This window comes from Coturnix japonica, chromosome 14, assembly GCF_054131305.1.
Source record: "Coturnix japonica strain WE chromosome 14, WE-NBRP24, whole genome shotgun sequence".
Taxonomy (NCBI): Eukaryota; Metazoa; Chordata; class Aves; order Galliformes; family Phasianidae; genus Coturnix; species Coturnix japonica.
This window is the reverse complement of record NC_140676.1, coordinates 7,697,856-7,716,977: the sequence shown is the minus strand read 5'-3', so window position 1 is coordinate 7,716,977 and position 19,122 is coordinate 7,697,856. Positions and strand designations below refer to the sequence as shown.

At 39.3% G+C, this 19,122-nt stretch overlaps 1 protein-coding gene across 1 annotated transcript in view; it reads left to right on the top strand.

Moving 5' to 3' along the window:
* Positions 1-3,506: 3,506 nt before the first annotated feature.
* Positions 3,507-19,122, top strand: part of LOC107318798 (uncharacterized) — a 54,606-nt gene continuing 38,990 nt past the window's right edge. The window contains exons 1-4 of the mRNA XM_085515413.1: positions 3,507-5,286; positions 6,156-6,320; positions 11,624-11,749; positions 14,777-15,058. The gene's annotated coding sequence lies outside the window, so the exon portion shown is untranslated. The remainder of the gene's footprint in view (positions 5,287-6,155; positions 6,321-11,623; positions 11,750-14,776; positions 15,059-19,122) is intronic.

Here is a 19,122-nt window from a genome sequence, read left to right as displayed (position 1 = left end):
TCTAAATGCTGTTCTTGCATCTTACTGTCATCAGCTAATTTCAAAGCTGGTCAATTTAAAAAGCTCAAGACAAAACATATTTTTCATAAGAAGCCGTGCTGCCAGTTCTGCCATCAGTGTGCATGAAAGCAGGTTGACTTTTCTTTGTTTCTTTTTTTAATTAATTTTTTTCTTCTTCTTCTTTCATTTTCCTTTTTTCTGTTTGTTTTCTTCTCATCACAAAAGCTTTTCAGCATATCCCAGAGCCATCAAGGAACAAATAAATCCATATTCGTTCCCATAGCACCACTCTGTGGTCAGCTCTGGTAAGTGAGGTTTTGCTGTTCTTCGTTTGGAAGCTGCTCAGATGGAATAAGGAACTTTCTTCAATCCAGCCAAATATGAAAAGCCAACAAGGTGGAGAAAGGTGTAATTAATTTCCTATGTTACCAGTAGTTTCTGCTTAGCACTCAAACTTACTTTCATGCTTTTCACAGACAGGTGGTTCTGATTGGAGTTTGGTATCCTGGTATGCTAATAGAAATATGGGCCTGTCAAAGTTTAGTTCAAAGTAGCAAAATCCTAGAATCAGAGAATGGTTTGGATTGGAAGGGACCTTTTATGGTGATCTACTTCAACCCTACTGACATGGGCAGGGATATCATTCTCTGATCAGGTTGCCCCCAAAATATTTTAATCTAAACACTTTACCTTGCTTATCTCAGTGTTTAAAGAGCTTATCTTCTTTTTGCTTCTATTTTTTGTTTGTTCATGTGTTTCAAAACTAGGCCTCTTTTAAATCAATATTCAATAAAAAGCATAATTATAGAGCTGTGTCCTATACTGAGCCATGTTATTAAGAACATGTGCTCTGTTTCTTAGCATGTAGCTAATATTTAGTCTGCACAGCCAGCTCCCATAGTTTTGGAAGGTTTTTAGCTTCCATAGACTGAGCCTTATGTGCTGTCCTGTGGATCACTCTGTATGTACTTACTTACTTAGATCTGTATGCAAATATTGCCGAAGTATATGTACTCAAAATATAATCATTCACAGAAATTTCTTCATGCATCTGTTTGTATGATGATGCACCACCACCCTTGTCACCGAAAATGGTTTCATTTCTCATTGAATAGCATTCTGTGAGAAGAAACAAAAGGAGGTTTCCTTACACATGTATGTAAGTAAGTAAAATATCTCTTTTACAGGGAAGCTTACAGGTCTATTCAACTTTGGTCAATTTCTTTTTCATCAGATAGAAACTACATTTGCTCCTAACAATTATTAGCTTTATTAAGTGGAATCGTTTCGTGTTTTCTTTGTTAACTTATGCCAGTGTACCAACTGACCAGACTTAAGGGCATGTGTTAATTATTGAAAACATACTTTCCCCTTTTTTTTCCCTTTGAGTCCTTCTTAGATTGTTTCAGTGCAATAAAATCTCCTCTCCTCTTTCCCTTCGTGGAAGAGAAATTAATGGTTGAGAAGGCCTAAAAAACACCTATCTAGACCATGAGTTTACATAGAAGTATGAACTGTTTCAACTTTTAATTGCCTCAAAACTGTCAGTAATGTGGGACAGAGCATTTTATAAGTACTTTGATATGTGCATGCATTGGTATTTGTCAATAATACAAATTAAAATGGGTTAGTCAAATCTGATAGCAAGAACAAGGAATGCATAGACATGAACGTTAAATAAGTATGAGAACAAGGCCAGCCATCTATATTTAGAAGAATAGACAGAACAATAAGTAGGTCTGTGAGCTCTTGCAACACATGTACCTCCTTGTTTCAGGATGGAAAACATGATTTTTTATTTGCATTACAGCTGTTGGGCAATTTCTGAAATTCTGCTCATACTGACAAACATTCAAGGAATGTTTAATCATGTGTAGGTTGGATGAGAATATTTGTAATCCCGTCCTTTTCAGCCTTGGGAGAATATCTCTGTTTTATCTTGTTTTGCTGCCTTTTTTTTTTTTTCTTTTGAAACTCAAGAAGGTGTCTAAGTTGATTAATGATACAGAATAAATAGTACTATACGGGAGTAAAATATGTTTGTCAGGGCAATGTCTCCTTTCATTTTGTTACTTCACACCAGCATTATTCTGGCCCATGCTAAAAATCAGAGCATAGATATCACTTCTACTTGTTCTTATGAGTTTTTTGGCTGTTAAGATGATTAATCAGTTTGTTATTAATGTAACTCCAGTTCCTTATTCTCATCTATTCCCCAAACACTCATCCATTCAAAGCACAAAAAGCATTAAGTAGTTTATGTGCAAAGATTGAAGGACTGTTGTTCTGCCAGATGTGTGTTCTGCTGTCTCCCATTCTGGCTGTGAATTTCCACACTAAGTTTTCCTATATTTCCTAATTTGTAATTAATGAAATGTAGTTGTGTATTAAGCAGACTTCTTGGTTAACTTCCAACAAAAAAGGGGTACATGTTTATGTGTTTTACTGGCAACAAGTATGCTGATATGGAAACTTTCCCAATATCAGAGCTGGCTGAAAAAGTCCTTAACTGCTATGGTGCTTTATAACCAAAAGATCCTACAGGAGAGAGAGAAATGTGCCCAACACAGTCAAACACTTGCCAGTTAAAGTTTGGATTGTTATCCACATCTCTGTGGTAGATTTATTCTATTATGTCTTCAATTTAGACCTTTTCAGAGCATGTCCTGTTGAGAAATTGTTGTAAAAATGAATGTTTTCTCTCTTCCAATTGAGCTGTTTCATCAGGATGAAAAAATGTTGTATTCTCAGGAGTAGTAAATTATAGAATATAGAAGTATTAAAGTCTGCCTTCCAGGAACAATAATTATTTTGCAAAGAATTCCATATTAATTCTGGAGGAGCAAGAATACTTCCATCAGTGACTACTGTTTATCAGCCCCTGCAGAAACACCCTTAACAAAGCTGTGTTCCTTCTTATGTTTATACACACAGCCATGCATTAGGCATGTCTACCTCAGGCAATTTAATAGTTCCCATTTTTCTTGTTATGAACTTTTAGTCCAAGGTAACATGAGCAGAACAATGAGAGTGGCCATGCCATTGGCCAGGCTGGGACTTGGACTCAATATTGAGTTCCCTTCCAACCCCTGTGATTCTGTGGAAGGTTTGTATTTAATTTGCAGCCTTAATATGCATGATAAGCTCCCAGCTGGCTGCTTTTAAGTACTGTTTACTACAGATCTGCTTGAAGAGAATTTTGTTAAGTGATGTTCCACCCTACTTCCAATGTATTGAGTGCACAGCACTTACTGAACTGAAGTTCTGTCATCACCCCCAGTTACTGACACAAAATCATTGTGGTGAGGTGTGGCCCTGTTTATAAAGGGTGGAAATCGGGTCATTGTCTCTCTTGTTTACTGATCTGTTTAAACTTTGGTTTCCATGAGTACCCATGCTTGAGATTTGCTTTTTGTTTGGCTTCTTTTTTCTTCTTCTTCTTTTTTTTTTTTTTTTTTTTTTTTTTTTTTTTTTTTTCCCATCTAAAAAGTAACTCCATAGGAAAAAGAAAAGGAAAAAGAAAAAAAAGAAGCTCCAAACTCCATAACTTCAGCTGACTTTGACTTTGGGGATTGTCCAAGCATGCAGTCCTGCCACTGCGAACCTACTGCTATTGAAACTGAGAAGCGACATTTTTGTGTGACCTCTTGTGAACCCAGCTGTTTCTGTCTCTTCCCACTTTAGGGTTGAATATAGATAGCACTAAGGGCTGCCTCTGCTTCCCTGTTTAGCACTGTGAGCACCATGATCTTTATCTTCTACAGTGGATCACCTCTGTGCATCAAGCACTGCCTCAATTTTACTTGTCTCCTTTCAGATTTCACTTCCCTCTGGTGATGACATAAAGGCAGAAGACAGTCTGTTCCCTTAGTTTTCTTTAGTGGAAATATCTGCTTTAGTCTCTCAAAGTGAAGCAATGACATTTATAAACAACACCAGGGGTTCATGTCTGTCCATCCTGAAACTTTCCTAAACGTATTTTCCAGAAACTGCATCCCACAACTCTCACATGAGTTTATTGTAGTCCAGGTTTAGAGATGAAGAAACACTGGTGATCAGAATACTTCTGCCTTGGTTCAAATGAGTCTATATGTTACATTAAATGAACTATTAAAAAACAGGAACAGAAACTGACCTATGTATTTACACCACGAATCATGAATCAGTTAAATATTTCTGGCATAACAAAAAGGAACACAATGAGAATCTTTTTGTCCTAAGGGGAAAAGAACATGTGCATTGTAATTGTTTTTAACATTTTTTTGCCACCATTCCTCTATTTCTGGTTTTGATTTGGATGACCTTGCTTTGACATTGTATTTATGTCAGACATCACAGCCTACAGAAAGTATTTCATATGTCTGAAGACTCTGGCAACTGTTCTCATTAGAGAGACTGAACATTTTGGTGTTGCTCAGTTGCTATTGGTCAGTAAATTAGTGCCTCTTTGAGCTGTGGGAGAGATAATATGTATGTATAGGGATGAAAACAACACATAAGCAATGTAATAGATGAGCTACACAGTTGCTAAAATGGTTGTCACAATGTGTAATGCATTTGCTACTCCAAAATGAAAGCTAGATCACTCATTCTTTGAATGCCTCTTCTAAGGAGGAATAGTTTTCTCACTGAAATAACTTCTAAGTGTTAATAAGTGTCCTCTGTTTTTTCAGTGCAACACAATAATACAGAATTGGCTGTTTTTCTCCAAGATTTACACCTGGGAAAAATGGAGATAGAATATCAGTAAGAGCTGGGGCTCCCTGGGAAGGAGGCAAGGTATCTGTCAGCAGGAAAAGAACTTTGTGCTGTGGTATATGGTGTATGTATTCTCATAGAAAACTGGACACCTTCCTCAAGGAGAGTGGAAGGAGGGCCCTTGTTAATAAAGAGAGCCCTGAAAACACCATTGTCTTGCTCTTCTGTTCTGTTGGATATAAGAAACTAAGATTCACTTCAGTGTGGCCCCTGAGAAAATTTGTTCTTTCATCTTGGTGTGAATTACTGAGATAAAGTATTTCTGAATACAAATGGTCACTCAGGAATGCAAATTCCAGGGTTTAAGTGTACACATGTGCAATTAGGACAAAACTGCAGGCTTTTATGTTAAAATATTAGTGAACAGACAAAACAAGAAACATCAAAGAACTGTTAAAGTCAACAAAGAAATCCTAAGTGTTGGTCTTGTCCTCTTCTGTTTGATACAGCTTTGGAAAACAGCAAATAAACTACAGAAGGAGAAAGGTGCTGTGGCCTTGGGAGGCCAGCTGGATCTGAGCAGTGGTGGTGAGCTGAGAGGAATAAGTGGCATTCTTCTGATTCTTTCAGTTTTGCATGAAGAAGGAGTCAAATCTGACCATGTGGTTCTGGTTGATAAGGAATGCAATAGTGTTATCACGACAGAAAAGGAAGCTTTAGAATAATCATTCCTTTTCTTCCCTTTCCCTTTTCTTCTACTGTTCTGTTACTCTGAAATGTCATTTTATTTTTTTTCACTACCTCTGAAGTGTTCTCTTCATTCATTTACTTTCCTTTTCCTAATTCTGTATCACATAAAACCTATCAAGAGTTCTTAGTTCCTAGAGACTTGATAGGCACCTCGGATGAGCCTCTACCCTGTATGTGTATTTTTGCTGATAGGAGTTCTTCCAGGTACTTACTGGGAGTGATAAATACTCTGTGTTATTTTATCCATTGTGTTCTGTAACAGCTCCTTCTTTATTCTCTTCTTGTACTTGTTATACCATGTCTAAGGTTTAGACCATAATAATATTTAGGGAGTGCCTTAATCTGTACTGAAAGGTGCATTGAAAAAGCTATGGTTCTTCACATACATTTTGTAAGTGCGTCCCATTTTGGCATCTATAGCATTATTTCTACATGTGTCATCTCCTGTCTGCATCATAACTATTGTGAAATCTAAAAGTGACCAGAAGCAATGAAATGTGCAATTTAGGTACAATATTTTGCAAGTTCTAGGTTTGATTAAGTTATTTTTTATACTATTTTTAATACACAACCTAATCCGACTTATAATTGTGTTTTTAAAGCCTGATTTTCTTCCCCAAAAATATTTTCCGAGTCTTGCCAAGGAAAAAAAGATTGAAAGACTGCAACACAGAATGTATCTGATTCTTCTTTCTGTGTGTACTTAGGAAACGCCAAACTTGGTCCTGAAAAAGAAGTTGCTAGGAATAGCCCTGGTGACTGCAAACCTCCGGCATGAACTGATCAAAGTAATGAGCCTCGGTCTGTTAAAATCAGGAGGGATGATTCTGTTCCCATCAGCAGGAAAGTATTATGGAAGCCTGGCAGCATCTGTAAGTTTTTAAATGTTTTTGCAAGTCATGTTGTGCTGTTAGGAATCCTGCACACTTGTAGTTAAACTTGGAAAGATGGGGAATGCCGCTGTTGCTTTAATAATTTATGTGGCTCCTGTAAATGGTTTATATTTGCAAGCCAGCTTAGCATGCTTGATTTACTACTAAGATTCACTGTTCTCATTGTTTCACATATCCTGGCACAGGAACCAGTCACTTGTCTCATGTATTAGTCTGTTGCTCTATATCCAGCTCGTGAACTGGTAATCCTAGTAAAGGCTATGAAATGTTGGGGGTTTTTTAAATAGCTTATTAAAAGAAAAAAAAAAAAAAAAAGAAAAGAAAAAAAAAAAAAAAAACCAACACAAACCAACAAGCCATGTTTGTCTTCATAAAGTTGTAAAGAAGAACTACATTTTGATATATTTCTCACTTAAATAGCAGTAAATCTAATAATAATTTGCTTATAGAAATTGCTGTAAATTAATTAAGCCTTGCTGTGCTTAATTCAAATTATGTTCAAATTTATTGAGAGGAATGTCAGTCAGAAGGCAGCTCTTTGTGCTTTAAAGGTAGAGAAACAGAGACAGGTTTAGCAGCTACCATATCTATTTTGATCACGCATGTTGAATTTCTATGACGTGTAACATTTCAGAGTGGGAAATAGATTTCGTTGCACAAAATTATCAAATTGGAAATAGAGAGGAAGTGTTGCATGTATTGAAAATCCAGAACTTTGGGGATCACAGCTATGAATCTCCAGTGAGTGTTCCCTCTGCGTTCATCCATTTTCTGTTTTCAGATGGGTTGGGCAGAATAGAGGACCAGCTCAGCATTACTGCCTTTGTAGCACCAGCTCCACTCCTACAGCTGGAAAACTTCCAGCTGGAGCTTCAGCCTTCCTTGCATCTGAGACCAACATAGCAGAAAAGAGAAGTAGCGTATTGCAAAAGCAGTGTCTGTGCTGAATCCACGAGGATTCACTTAGGCTTTTGGGTGTGCTGGGTAATACACACTAGCCCTGAAAAGGCACGTGAAAGCATGAGCTTTGCTGATTTTGTTGGCAATTATTGCAATGATTATTGAATCATTTTGATAAATTTTGCATTTATTTTTTGGATCAAGCATAATACTTGAAGTTAACAATATCTGTGCAGTACCACCTTCATTCTTTGAATTACTTGCAGGCTGGGAAAAAGAAGCAAACTTGTGAGAGCAGTTATTTCAAGGACAGTTTTCTTTCAGTATAGTTTGTAATCACTTGGTGGTTTAAGATATGCATTTCAGCATAGGATGGCTAGGTGGCATCTGGAACTGTACAGAGCTTTTCTTCTGTAACCAGTATTTCTACATCTATATGTTGTCAGTGGTGCAAAAAATGGAAAACAGGCAACTAAAAGCACAGGAATGAAAAAAACAACACCTCAGCATTAGAGCTGTGTTTGTTATCATCTATTAACCATAGTGTTCTCTTGCTTGTGGCTAGAAGCAGCTTGTTGGTAACAGATGGAATCTTGCAGTGGTCTTAATATGCTTTTCCAAATGTTATTCTCATGTCTTCCTGTGTTGTCCTAATCTTCAGCAGTATCCTGAATAATTGTCCTAAATAGTATTTTTCTATATTTTCTGTAAAAAGTGCTGAGGTACATCATTTACCTCAACTGCCTGAACAGCACCAAGGTCTAAAGATGAAATGGCCACTGGAGGTTTCATGGACGTGAAGGGAAATTTGGGAAGGGAAGATGAAACTTGTGAGTGAGATTCAAAGAGGAGATGAAATATGATGAGTGTCAGGCAAAGTAAATGATAATTCCAGCAGCCTTGTGGATACACTGGAGAACAAGGCAATTTCAGGAAGGAAGAGGAGGCAGTGAGATGGAATGAGTTTTTTCAATGTGAAGAGAAAATGATGTTTTTATAACAGTGTATATTTTGAAGCATCCTGGCCCTTGGAAATTAATTTGTGCTGCAGGTTATGCTGATTATTCCTAGAGATGTGCAGGGTGGGAGAAGGGATGTTATTTTTTAGTGCCAGTAAGTTCCGCAAATAAGTGTTGTAGTACTTAAGTAATTAATGCCAAATGTGTCATCATGCTTTACTCACTGAAAAGGATTTAGAATAGATGCCTGCTTTCTCAGTGAATAAAATACCATTTCACCCTAATTAGGTTCATTTTTACTGAGGAGAGTGGTTAAATTATGTTAACAATAACTTCTTCAATATTGCTACGAAGAGAATGTGGTATATAATAAACTCTAAGGAAAACAAAAACAAAAGAGGAGAAAGCCATCTGCAGTGGATTTAGTTGTTTGTTGCATGACCAAAAAGTAAAGCAAGTTCTGCTGAGCAGTGAGCAGTGCAGGTATTCAGTGTGCTGCTGTCTTCAGCTGGGTGTTATGTGTGGCAGTGGTTGCGTGCAAACATTTCCCATCATGGTTAATACCAGGGCAGCTCATGGCAGGAGCTCCACTGTAGATAAACCTTCTCCGGCTGTGCATATGCTTACTTTGTCTTTGAGATGCACTGTAAGCTAGTGAAGCATGTGCAGTTGCATTCCTACATTGGTTTGTACAAGATTTGGCTTTGTGGAGATTGCCAAGATGGGTAATGAGAAAGAGCTGCGGTATGTGGAAGATTTTTGTTTCGTATTTCAGATCAGTCTGATGTGGTAACATCATCTTTAGAATAAAAAAGCGAGGCTGTTTATTAATCCTACACCCCTCCAGCTTTTTCTCCCTCAAAAATGAAAACTCATTCATCGCAGTCAATGATTCTTAGAAATTGTGGCAACGTGCATCAATGCATTACACATTCTCTATTGAGTGTATTGATTTAAATGTGACATTGTGGTTTGTGAAAGCATCTAGAGTCTTAGATTGTATTGACTTCATGCAATGAAGTTATCCTAGCCAAATAAGAAGCAAACATGAGTAACTTTCAAGCTTTTTTTTGGTACAAGTGTATAGAACAAACGTTTTTTTCAAGCCTTCAAAAAGCAGAACTGAGGTAGTTCATGCAATTTCTGTGTGTTCTGATCAGTTCAGTCATGTATCTTTGTGTCCACTTACCCTGGATTCATATGTTATGTTAAATCGATTTTTAAGTAGAGTTTCTGCATTCTTGATGATAATCTCAATAAATAGGGAGAGAATGGATTGGGAGGTAAAATTCCATCAGGACAGGACTTGGAGCATTATGGAAGAATACTATGGAAGAAACTTTGATGCCTTTTCTGCTTTTGTAACAAAAATACTTGGTTTCTGAGGTTATTGTGCCATGAGCTTACAGTAGCTGTTAATTCATTTGGAAATGTGAAAGCACAGACTGAATACAGCAATTTGAAGAAATAACTGCTTACCTTAAATCTTTCGTCATACTTTAAGTATGGAGATTTAAAAAAGCTGAACAACCATAATAAAGAAAAAAATCAAGTGAATTATAGTTTAGGTTGAAAAATTATCAGCAACTACTCATTCCTTGATGTGGAACCCTTGATGGAAGCCCCTTAAAAGGGTTGGCAAGGTCTATAAAGTTATAACAAGAGACCTGTCAAGCAAGGCCCTCCATTCCTGGGGCTTCCTACTGCCCAGGAAAAGGGACACAGGGGAGGTTGGAGGTGCCAGCTGTGTGAGTGATCCTTGTGGAGAGGAAGAGACAAATTAGTACAGATTTTGGAATGGGAATCAAATATCTGGAAATTACTATTAAGGGATCATATAGTGTCTGAGAACAGAGGGGTCTGAGAAGACAGTTATCTGCATTAGCACTTTGGCTTGAAGAAATAACATGATTTTGAAGAAAATCCCAGGGTACTGAATTGAATTGGCATGTGTGAGCTAGACAGTTCTTGGAGAAAACTAAACAAGAATCTTCACTTTAAGTTTGTACCTCATTTGCTACACACTGTGATGGGGATGTTGTAGTCTCTACCAATGACTGGTCCTTTGGCTGATGTAAAGCCAAGTGTGTGGAGGATATTTATAATCTGTGGGTCAGAATAAATGTAATCTGAAGTGAAACCCTAAAAAACTAGATTGTGTAGGCATAAAGGCTGAGAATAAATTGTTTTGCTCTTCTGGTCTGTTTCTATTGTGCCTTCATTACTTGTGGATATAACATATGCTGACATACTGGCAGTTTTTCAATTCTATTTTTGTCTTTTATTCTTAGAATTAATCCAAACCTCTTCTTTAGTGTTTTCTGGTAGTAAAACAACAGCTACATCTGTTTCTGCAAACCAGATTAGCTGTGCACTTTCTCTTTAGCAGGAAGTCTCTGCAGAAAGATTTCTGAGTTTCCCACCCAGCCATGCATTCAGGAAGGGACACACCAAACCACCCCTAAATTCCCGGACTTAAGTGTTTTGAAGTTTTGTCTTTGGAAAGATTAACACTGTGAGGACATTGTGTCAGGTTTCCAACACTTCTAATTCATTCTCACGCTCATCCTTCCATTTTTCCCTCACGTTCTATAGTGCAAAGGATATTAATGTAGAGACAGAGGAGAACGAAATACCAGTAGGTAGAAATCAATCTGTCTGCACAGAAGCTGTTTTTAAAGCTGTATTTGGAATAACATTTTCCTGTAATGTGTTCAGAGGTTGTTGTTCATATGACAGAATGGTACGTGTGCACACGTGATTTCTCTCAGATGTTTCAGAGTTCAGAGAATACAGGAGCTGCTGTTACAGTTAAAATTACTGAAACGATCACCACACGATCATTTGAACATCTAAAACTCTGGTATATACCAGGAAGTGAAGCTTAAATCTGGCAAAAGCAATAGACAGAGCTGTGTATCTGGGAAGAATTTCCTTATGTTATATTTGCTTGTTATTATGGCATACATTCTACTGATTTGCATGTCTGAGAACTTTCCCCAGCATCAAAAATAACTGGAATTCTATTTTTAAAAATCAGATAAAGTGACACTTAATCCAATTGCGTGGACAGCTTCTAATTCTATGCACTTCATTCAGCTCCATTAAATGTAGCATTTCCCAGTCAGACAAATAACAATGCCTCTGGTTTCCAAGGCCAAATAAATCACAAAGAGATGGGTGTGTGATCTGTTTGTCTCAGAACAGAGCTGGTGTGAGCAGTTCTAACTCACATTTTATTTCCTTCTGTCTGTGGCTATGAATTGAAATACTTCAGGATATCTGATCTGTTTTCCTTAAAACCATTCATCTGAAATCTTGCAGTTGTCTTCTGCTATAGCCTTGAATTCACAATTGACAGCCATTCCCTAGCAATGCTTTATATTTATTACCATTCTGCCTTTTTTTTTTTTCCCTGGCCAGACCTTTCTGGGTGACAGACAGCAGAAACATGAAGAAAAGGGAACATCTGAAGTGAACATCCTGAAATGGGGAAAACAATAGATCGTCCCAAATGACACCACAGGCAGCCAAAGCTGTCCAGCTCAGGTGAGGTTGGATTTTACTTGGCAGATCTCTTTAGAAAAATTGTATTGTAAGAAACCTATGTTAATGAGGGTTGCTGTGGAAAACAAATGGTCCCCAAAACTGTCTATGTTCTTCTGTTTAACCAAAGAAAAACCCTAAAAGTAAACCTACCTTTTTAATCTTTCAGAATTCATGTTTTGTTACCCAGTGGCACAAGCACTTCTCTCCTTTAAAGCTCTCCTCATTGTGGTTTTGAGTTAGTTTCAATAAGAAACGTATTGATTGTTCAATCAGATATTCATAAAGAAGAGTTTGTTTGAGTTTTGCCAGTTTGGTCCCTAACATCCCACATAGCAAACTTTTGTAACATATAGATAATGGAAGTGACCAGTTTCAAGGTTAAGAGCGTGCTTTGTGCCTAGATTCTGTTGCTGCTTGATGCTGCTGGACCCATCAAGCCAGAATGCATGTTTAAAAAGGCAGAAATCGAAGACACCTAACCATTACTTAACGATATTAACATCGTGAGTGATGACATGATGTTACTGGGAAAATAATTAGCTCTTTTACTCCTCTCATAATTAGGTTTGCAGCCTTCAGGGAAGAGCTGTGGTAAGAAAATTGAGAAGGAGGAGGGGGAAAAAAAAGCCAACCTTGAAACTGAAAATTATGAACATGGGAAAAATAGCCATTAATTTATCAGCTTAATTAATATCTAAATATAAATGCCAACCTGTCCTCTATCCGCAGTCTAAAAACTGACTTTACTGTTTTTGCCTGCTGACACAAACTGGAAGCTGTTGAGGCAGCTGCTTGGCACACATTCTCATGGCTGTGCACTACTTCTTAGTGAATGCTCATTAGCTTAACAGAGCATGAAAGCTACCAAAATGCTACCCTCACTTCCATGATACGCTTCCACAGGTGAGCAAAATAAACAGATAAAATCATATCATAGCTCTGCCCAGCTCCTACACCTGCGGCTGGGCATGGAATGATCAGAAGACCCTGTGGCTCTGCTCTGTAGGTTCCTGTTCACACAGATCAGATTCAAAGGACTCATGCAAGGACTGACTGAGTAGCTCAGGATGCGGTGCAGAGCAGAATGATTTGCGTGGTTCCAGCAGAGCAGGGTCAGCAGCCTTGCAAGCTTGCCAAACTGTGTTTCCCTTTCCCAAATTAAAAGTTGAGTGTTCCAGGTTTCCTGGTTGATTCTGAACTGTAAATTGAGGGAGAGCCAGGTGCCCCAGCTTCATCCGGGATCGAGAGAGAGCTAATCAGTGAGTATCTCAGTGCCATCAAGTTCCTACAAAGCATCTATCAGCCCATCTTTGGTGAGAGCGTTCCAGAGTCAAACTTCTATTGCAGTAGCTTGGTTTAAAAAGAAGATTTTGCTTTTCTAAAATCTGGCTGATTTAAAAACCATCTGTGAGGGGGTGTAATATCAAGAAGGGAGAATGTATGCTGTATTCAAAAATACTTTCTCACTCTGAGACATCATTCAATTATGAAAAGAAAGAACATTAATACTGATGCTCTTCTATAGTTGCATTGAAACATCAGCACAGTTTCTTTTTCAATTTTTTTATATTTATAAGTCATCCAGGATTCATGTGACAGATACTCAGCCCATCCAGTGCCCAACACTCATATTGGCTCTGTATGAGCATCAAACAACGGCTCCCAGCATTTGGAGATACAGAGCCAATGCTATACATTGTGTTGCTGGAGTCTGCATCAAATATTAGAATAGAATGAGCAGCTTTCTTCCTGGAGGCATCAGCAAGCTTTATTTGCAACTTTTTTTCCCAGTGGTATCAGACATGTGGAATATATTACCATAAATTGCTTGTGATTAAATGTAAAGTACCAGGAGGATTTGCAATAGTTAATCCTTTTATTGCAGGGGTCTGTGAAGAGCAAATTGAGCCAAAGACTGATACAGAACTGGCTTTCATTAAAACTAATGCTTTTATATTATACTATTGTTTTGTTTGATTATGGAACATAATTTTAGAAAACATAAGCTTTAAGAATAAGATGGATAGCAATGTTTACTGGGCTTATTCTGTATAAGCCACAGGTAGCAGAAGTAATATTAGAAAAGTAAAGACCTTCAGCATCTCATAATATACTTTTACTTCATGCTGATATATTATGTGGTTACAGCCAAGAACAGAATTTCCCCCAGAATTCTACTGAAAAGCAATCTTCTCTTTATATATATTTTGATTTCAGTAAGGTTCTAGGAGTCAGCTTTGCTTTCTACTTCTCTGAAATAGATGAATTTCTGGCATCTGGAAGGATTTCCTGAGATAAAGGCGAGGCTGTGTCCAAAAGGGAAGAAAAAAAAACAACAATAAAAAAATTGTTAGCATGCAAAAGGCATTACTCTCTTTTCTGGGAAGCTGTGCTCCTTCAATTATTTTAAAGGGCACAGTCTGCTTGTAAATAAGGCCTTATGTAACATTATACACTATGCATTAATGTGACTTATCTGAAAATGGCTCACTGGAAATACTATTGGTTGGATGCCTTATGATTGCCGTAGGTAGAGACAGATGGGAAAGACAGGCTGCATGGGATGGCACTTATGTGCTGTGGTTCTCTAGGGCAGGCACTGATTTGCTTAGATTTTAGGGCAACATCTATTTCATTATTACTATTCTTACTATTTATTTCAGCTGTCATTCACTTCCAGAAATGGTTAAAGAGCAACAGCTCCTCTTGGCCACCTCTATGCATTTCAGATGTTTGCAGTTTTGGGGAGAAGCAGCTGAACAAAAGTGGCATAAGAGCCAGAGAGTGTTTGCTCAGTGATACTCTACTCTAAGCTGCCCCTGTTTTACTTTACAGGGCTATTTTGTGACTTGTTCTTGCTATTGAAAAGTGAAACTCAGAAATAATCCCTTTGCAATTTACTTATATTCACCTCACTGTTACTACTTACAGTTCTGAGGAGTTAAAGTTGAACAGAAAGAGAAAGCAGAGAGCAGTATGTGAGCTTAATTTCTCATTTTGTTTATCTTTTTCTCCTCCTCCTTTTAGCCAGCTGCCAAAGGAGCAGACCCCGTGATGTCTGGGATGTAAATGCAGCCATGACTTGAGACTGGGACAAGAGGTGCTATCAAGACAGCATTCATCAGTGGCTGAGAAGGGAGGCCTGAATCATTAGCCAGTTTGCTGCATCAACACACTTGCCCAGTCCCACTGCCACAAGTTTTCTTTCCACCCATCCTCGTGGAGATGCTACAAGGGTTTAGTGGTCTGTCTGGCTACAAGAGCTTGGAGTCAAACGTCTACTCAGCATGCAGTTCTTCAAGACACAAGGTAAGCAGATCTGGCTTTCCTATCACCACTTTCCATATCACAGGACCAGAAGTCTGGTATAGGAAATGGGGAAAGAGTGTGCCCACATCCTTCCTGACAAGGGAGTGCACGGGGATTGCAAGCAATCTCTGAGCCAGGGTCTGGCTGGTCTGATTTCCCTCTCTGCGTCATCTTTTTCCATCTGGAAGTTTGGTTGCAGGAGGAATTTGAGTCTTGTCTGCATCCATCCAGGACTGATGGATGGCCAGCAGATTAAGCAGAGATACTGCACAGTCTGGAGTTTCCAGATATGTTCACATTATGTGTTAGCAACAAAGGCATAATACATTTGAAGTAACTGAAATGTTTCAGGGACTTCAACACAGAATCATATTGTGGAGCTAATACGGATATTCTTGGTATTCCAACATGATCCAGAAGCAGTGGGCCTAAGAATCTGGTAATAAACTTGTCATCCTCACTGTCCATGAAACCTTTCAAAATTCAATGCATTCTCAAGGACTGGTTCACTGAGCACAAACTCGGAGGGACATCACTGCTTAAAGGTTTTTCTGCACAGAATTCTTGTTCCATAACACATCACACATCCTTCCACTCAGGTCCACTCTGTCTCTTTGTGGGACGTGGTACATAATCAGCGTCAGTCTGCTTCAGTCAGATGGGTGTGCTAACAAGCTGAAGACAAGAGGCAAAGGAAGTATAATTGTGAGGTCTTGAGGTCCCTGGGGCTATAACTCAGATTTGGGACAGGGTACAAGCAAGTGCTTTATTTGGTAGTGATGGCCTCCTCAATTGCAGTGTCATTGTTAAAAGTGGCAGACCGATGTCCTCGTTCCTTTTCTCCTTGTTTTTAAGGGTGAGGTATGTGGATCACACTCCCATTAAACAAACACAGTCATACAAGGTTTTCCATGTTCTAGATGTAACTTGGCAAAGGCTGAGGAATGCAGAGTTAAGACTGCTGGTGCAGATGTAATTAACTCCAGTGCCACTATGTGTAATATAGCTACACTGTTCCATATGGGCCATCCAGTGCCTATCCAGTTACGTGTGCTGGGTTAAAACACCAGTTCAAGCATTCTGATTTAGCCTGGGACTGCACAAATACCTCAAACCGTCCAAAAAGACTTCTAAGAATGTGGCTTATTACACGATAGCAAATCAGAAGTGGGAGCTAACTAACTGGGAGCTAATCTAATGCTGTGTAATGTGGCACAGGAATAATCATAGTAAAATTCTAATCCTCTGATCTGGCAGTGATTTGCAGAAGTTCTCTGGCTGTTGGTTCTGAATTCTTGGCAAAGAGTTCTGTGGAGTTTAAACTGTTCTTTCAATCCCTTAACACATGCCTTAAGCTTTAGGTTTTCTGAAAAAACTTTGATTCAGTCTTGGGTTGATTTTATTAATGAAGGAGAGAAATGCTAATTAGCAGACAAAGGAAAAGTCTGTGGTTTCCCATCCAGTGCTGTTACGAGATTTAAATCACTTACATGAGTGTATTAATGCACACTGTACAGCTTGCAGCCCACAGTGCCTTTTTTTTTCCCAGTAAATAAATGTCAGCTTTCATCTTCCTGCAGACAGGACAGAGATTTGCTGATATCAACACACACCACGTGTGTTATTGCTGCCATTCGTAATCGAGAGCGGGAGCAACCCAACAACAGTCACAGGGAACACAGGTTCGGTTTCATGTCCTGCTCACATGCGCTGCTGATCAAACTGGAACACGGGCAGTGCTGCACTGAAGCTGAATCCGACAGGGAGGATTAACTGGGGCAAGCGTTGCACTGACCTTGGCCTTGAATGTGTCTGAAATACACTATAACGGAAGGTAAACGCTCAACATGAAGGGCATCCTGATCCTTTTATCTGAGCCCACTGTAGAGTAGGGAGATGGGGGGGTTACTTTTACTTTTTGTGAATGCCTCAGGATCTGAGCATGCTCTGTGGAAGCAGGATACAGAGCAGACTGCAGCGCTGTTCTGTGTCTGTTAAGGAAACGAGCCCCACCTCAGCTAAAATGGGCAAAACATCCTTGGTAAACAGAGCGTTGGGCAGAGCTTACACAATTAGCAATTACTCCGTGAAAGCCAGGCTGGCCTCTGCCCAACTTTTAACTCAGCTTCTATCCTCCCACAGCATTCTGTTTAGAAACTATTTTTACTTTCAAACAATGATACTCACTAGCAACACCCATCCTGCAGGACGTGGGCTGCTCTGAACACCGGCCCTGCTCCTGCTTGCACTGAGAACAGCAGTGCCATCTCTTCCAGCAGAATAGGGAAAAGGCAGTGACTAGCACTACATGTCCTATACATCTTAATTAGTGAAAGGGAAACAAATTGCCCCTACAGTGCGGCATTGTGAAGCTCTGCCCCTCACAAAAGGCTCCTTACAGTCACTGTGACAATGGGTCCCGCAGGATGGAAAGTGAATGTGTTGTAATGCAGTCAATCTGGGGAACAGAGTGAAGCCCCTGAAATCGTCCCTGTCCTCAGACTGGATTCAATCTGTGCCTGAGACAAAAACTTTTCCACTGATTCTGCTTTATGTCAGCAGGATTGTACCTTAATTCCCTTTCAACAGCAAACCTCATTTTGTGATTTGACTGAAAAAATCCAGTCCATGGCGCTCTGCTACTTCCCATAGAGGCTTAGAGTGGCTCTTGAGGGTGGCAAGCGAGTGTTAGCAAACCAAGTGCTTGTTCTGTGTCAGTGCTGGAGGTCAGAGTGCCTGGGAATTTGCCCAGAGTTACTTGAAACAACATTAACAACCTCTGGCCCCCCCAGACCCAGAATTTTGTACCCGCACACCCAGCCCTTCCCAATGCACAGCTTCCCAGAACTGCTAACTGCTTGAACAAATCCTGTTGCAGTAGAGCCTCCTCTTTTTGAAAATAGAACTAAAAGTACCCCGTATCCATAGGAAGCTGTGGAGAGAAAGCACAAGCAAAGAACTTGCTTTTGTTTCATAATCCAATTACTTTGGATGCACTGAATCAATGGGGCTATTCCAGCCCTGAGAATAAGGACAGCTCGTGTGGGTACGTGTCCTGAATCCCAAGCTCTGCCAATTCATGCCGGCATGCCTAAGGAAGTTCTTGCTTCCAGCTCTCAGTCTGCTAGATGCTATCAGGATGGTGGGAGGGGTGCCTGGCTGGGCGGTGCTCCATCCAAAGAGCCACAGCTTACTATAACAGATTGAGCTGCTAGAGAGATCCGTTTCCTGTGAGCTGCAGTGGCTGAGGGCTTTGATGGATTTTAACTTCAGCAGCTTGCAGTGTTACTGTCCTTCTATCATTCAGAAGCCCCCCAAAAAGTCACAGCTGGAGTCTCCAAGCTGGTCACTGGGGTTAAGCTATTCCACAAAGCCATGAGCCACACAGATCTGTCAAAATCATTGCTAAAGGACAAGGTCAGCAAAATCAACTAGCCAAAGCATATTTGTACACACATCCTCATGCTTTTCAGTGCACAGCAGCCAGATACGTATCAATGCCCAGTATGTGTCTGATTCCTATATTGTCATAAAATCAAGTGGGTTTTGTCAGCAGTTTGTAAAATCAAACACTGATGGTTTTTCATCCCAAGTAGAACAGGAGCAGAGCAGTGCTGTGAGGAAAAAAAATGTGTGATTTATTGTTATAAAGGATGTTGCTCTGAAGAATATTTATGATTTAAATGAGGTCATCTGTTGTTTTTGGTTTTTTTTTCCCCTCAGTTGAAAATAATATGAAAGTTTTGAATGGATCCAGTTCTGGGTTAGTGTGAGTACCCATCTTGACTTTTTGTGGTATTCAAAATGGTGAATTACAGCTCTGATTTAGAAGAATAACATAAGAGCTGCTCTGGGACTGTAGTCTCCAAATTCTCCTCCTTTGGGTGTAAAGCAGGCAAAACGTCTGGGTTTGCTTAATTAAAAGTCGATGCCAGTAGATAACTGTTGGGAACTATTTAGACTGCAGCCAACAAATATATCTCATCACTATGGCTGCAAAAACAAACACCCACCAAAGAACTGTATCCGACACAGAGAAAAGAATGAAGGGAAACGGAATAATT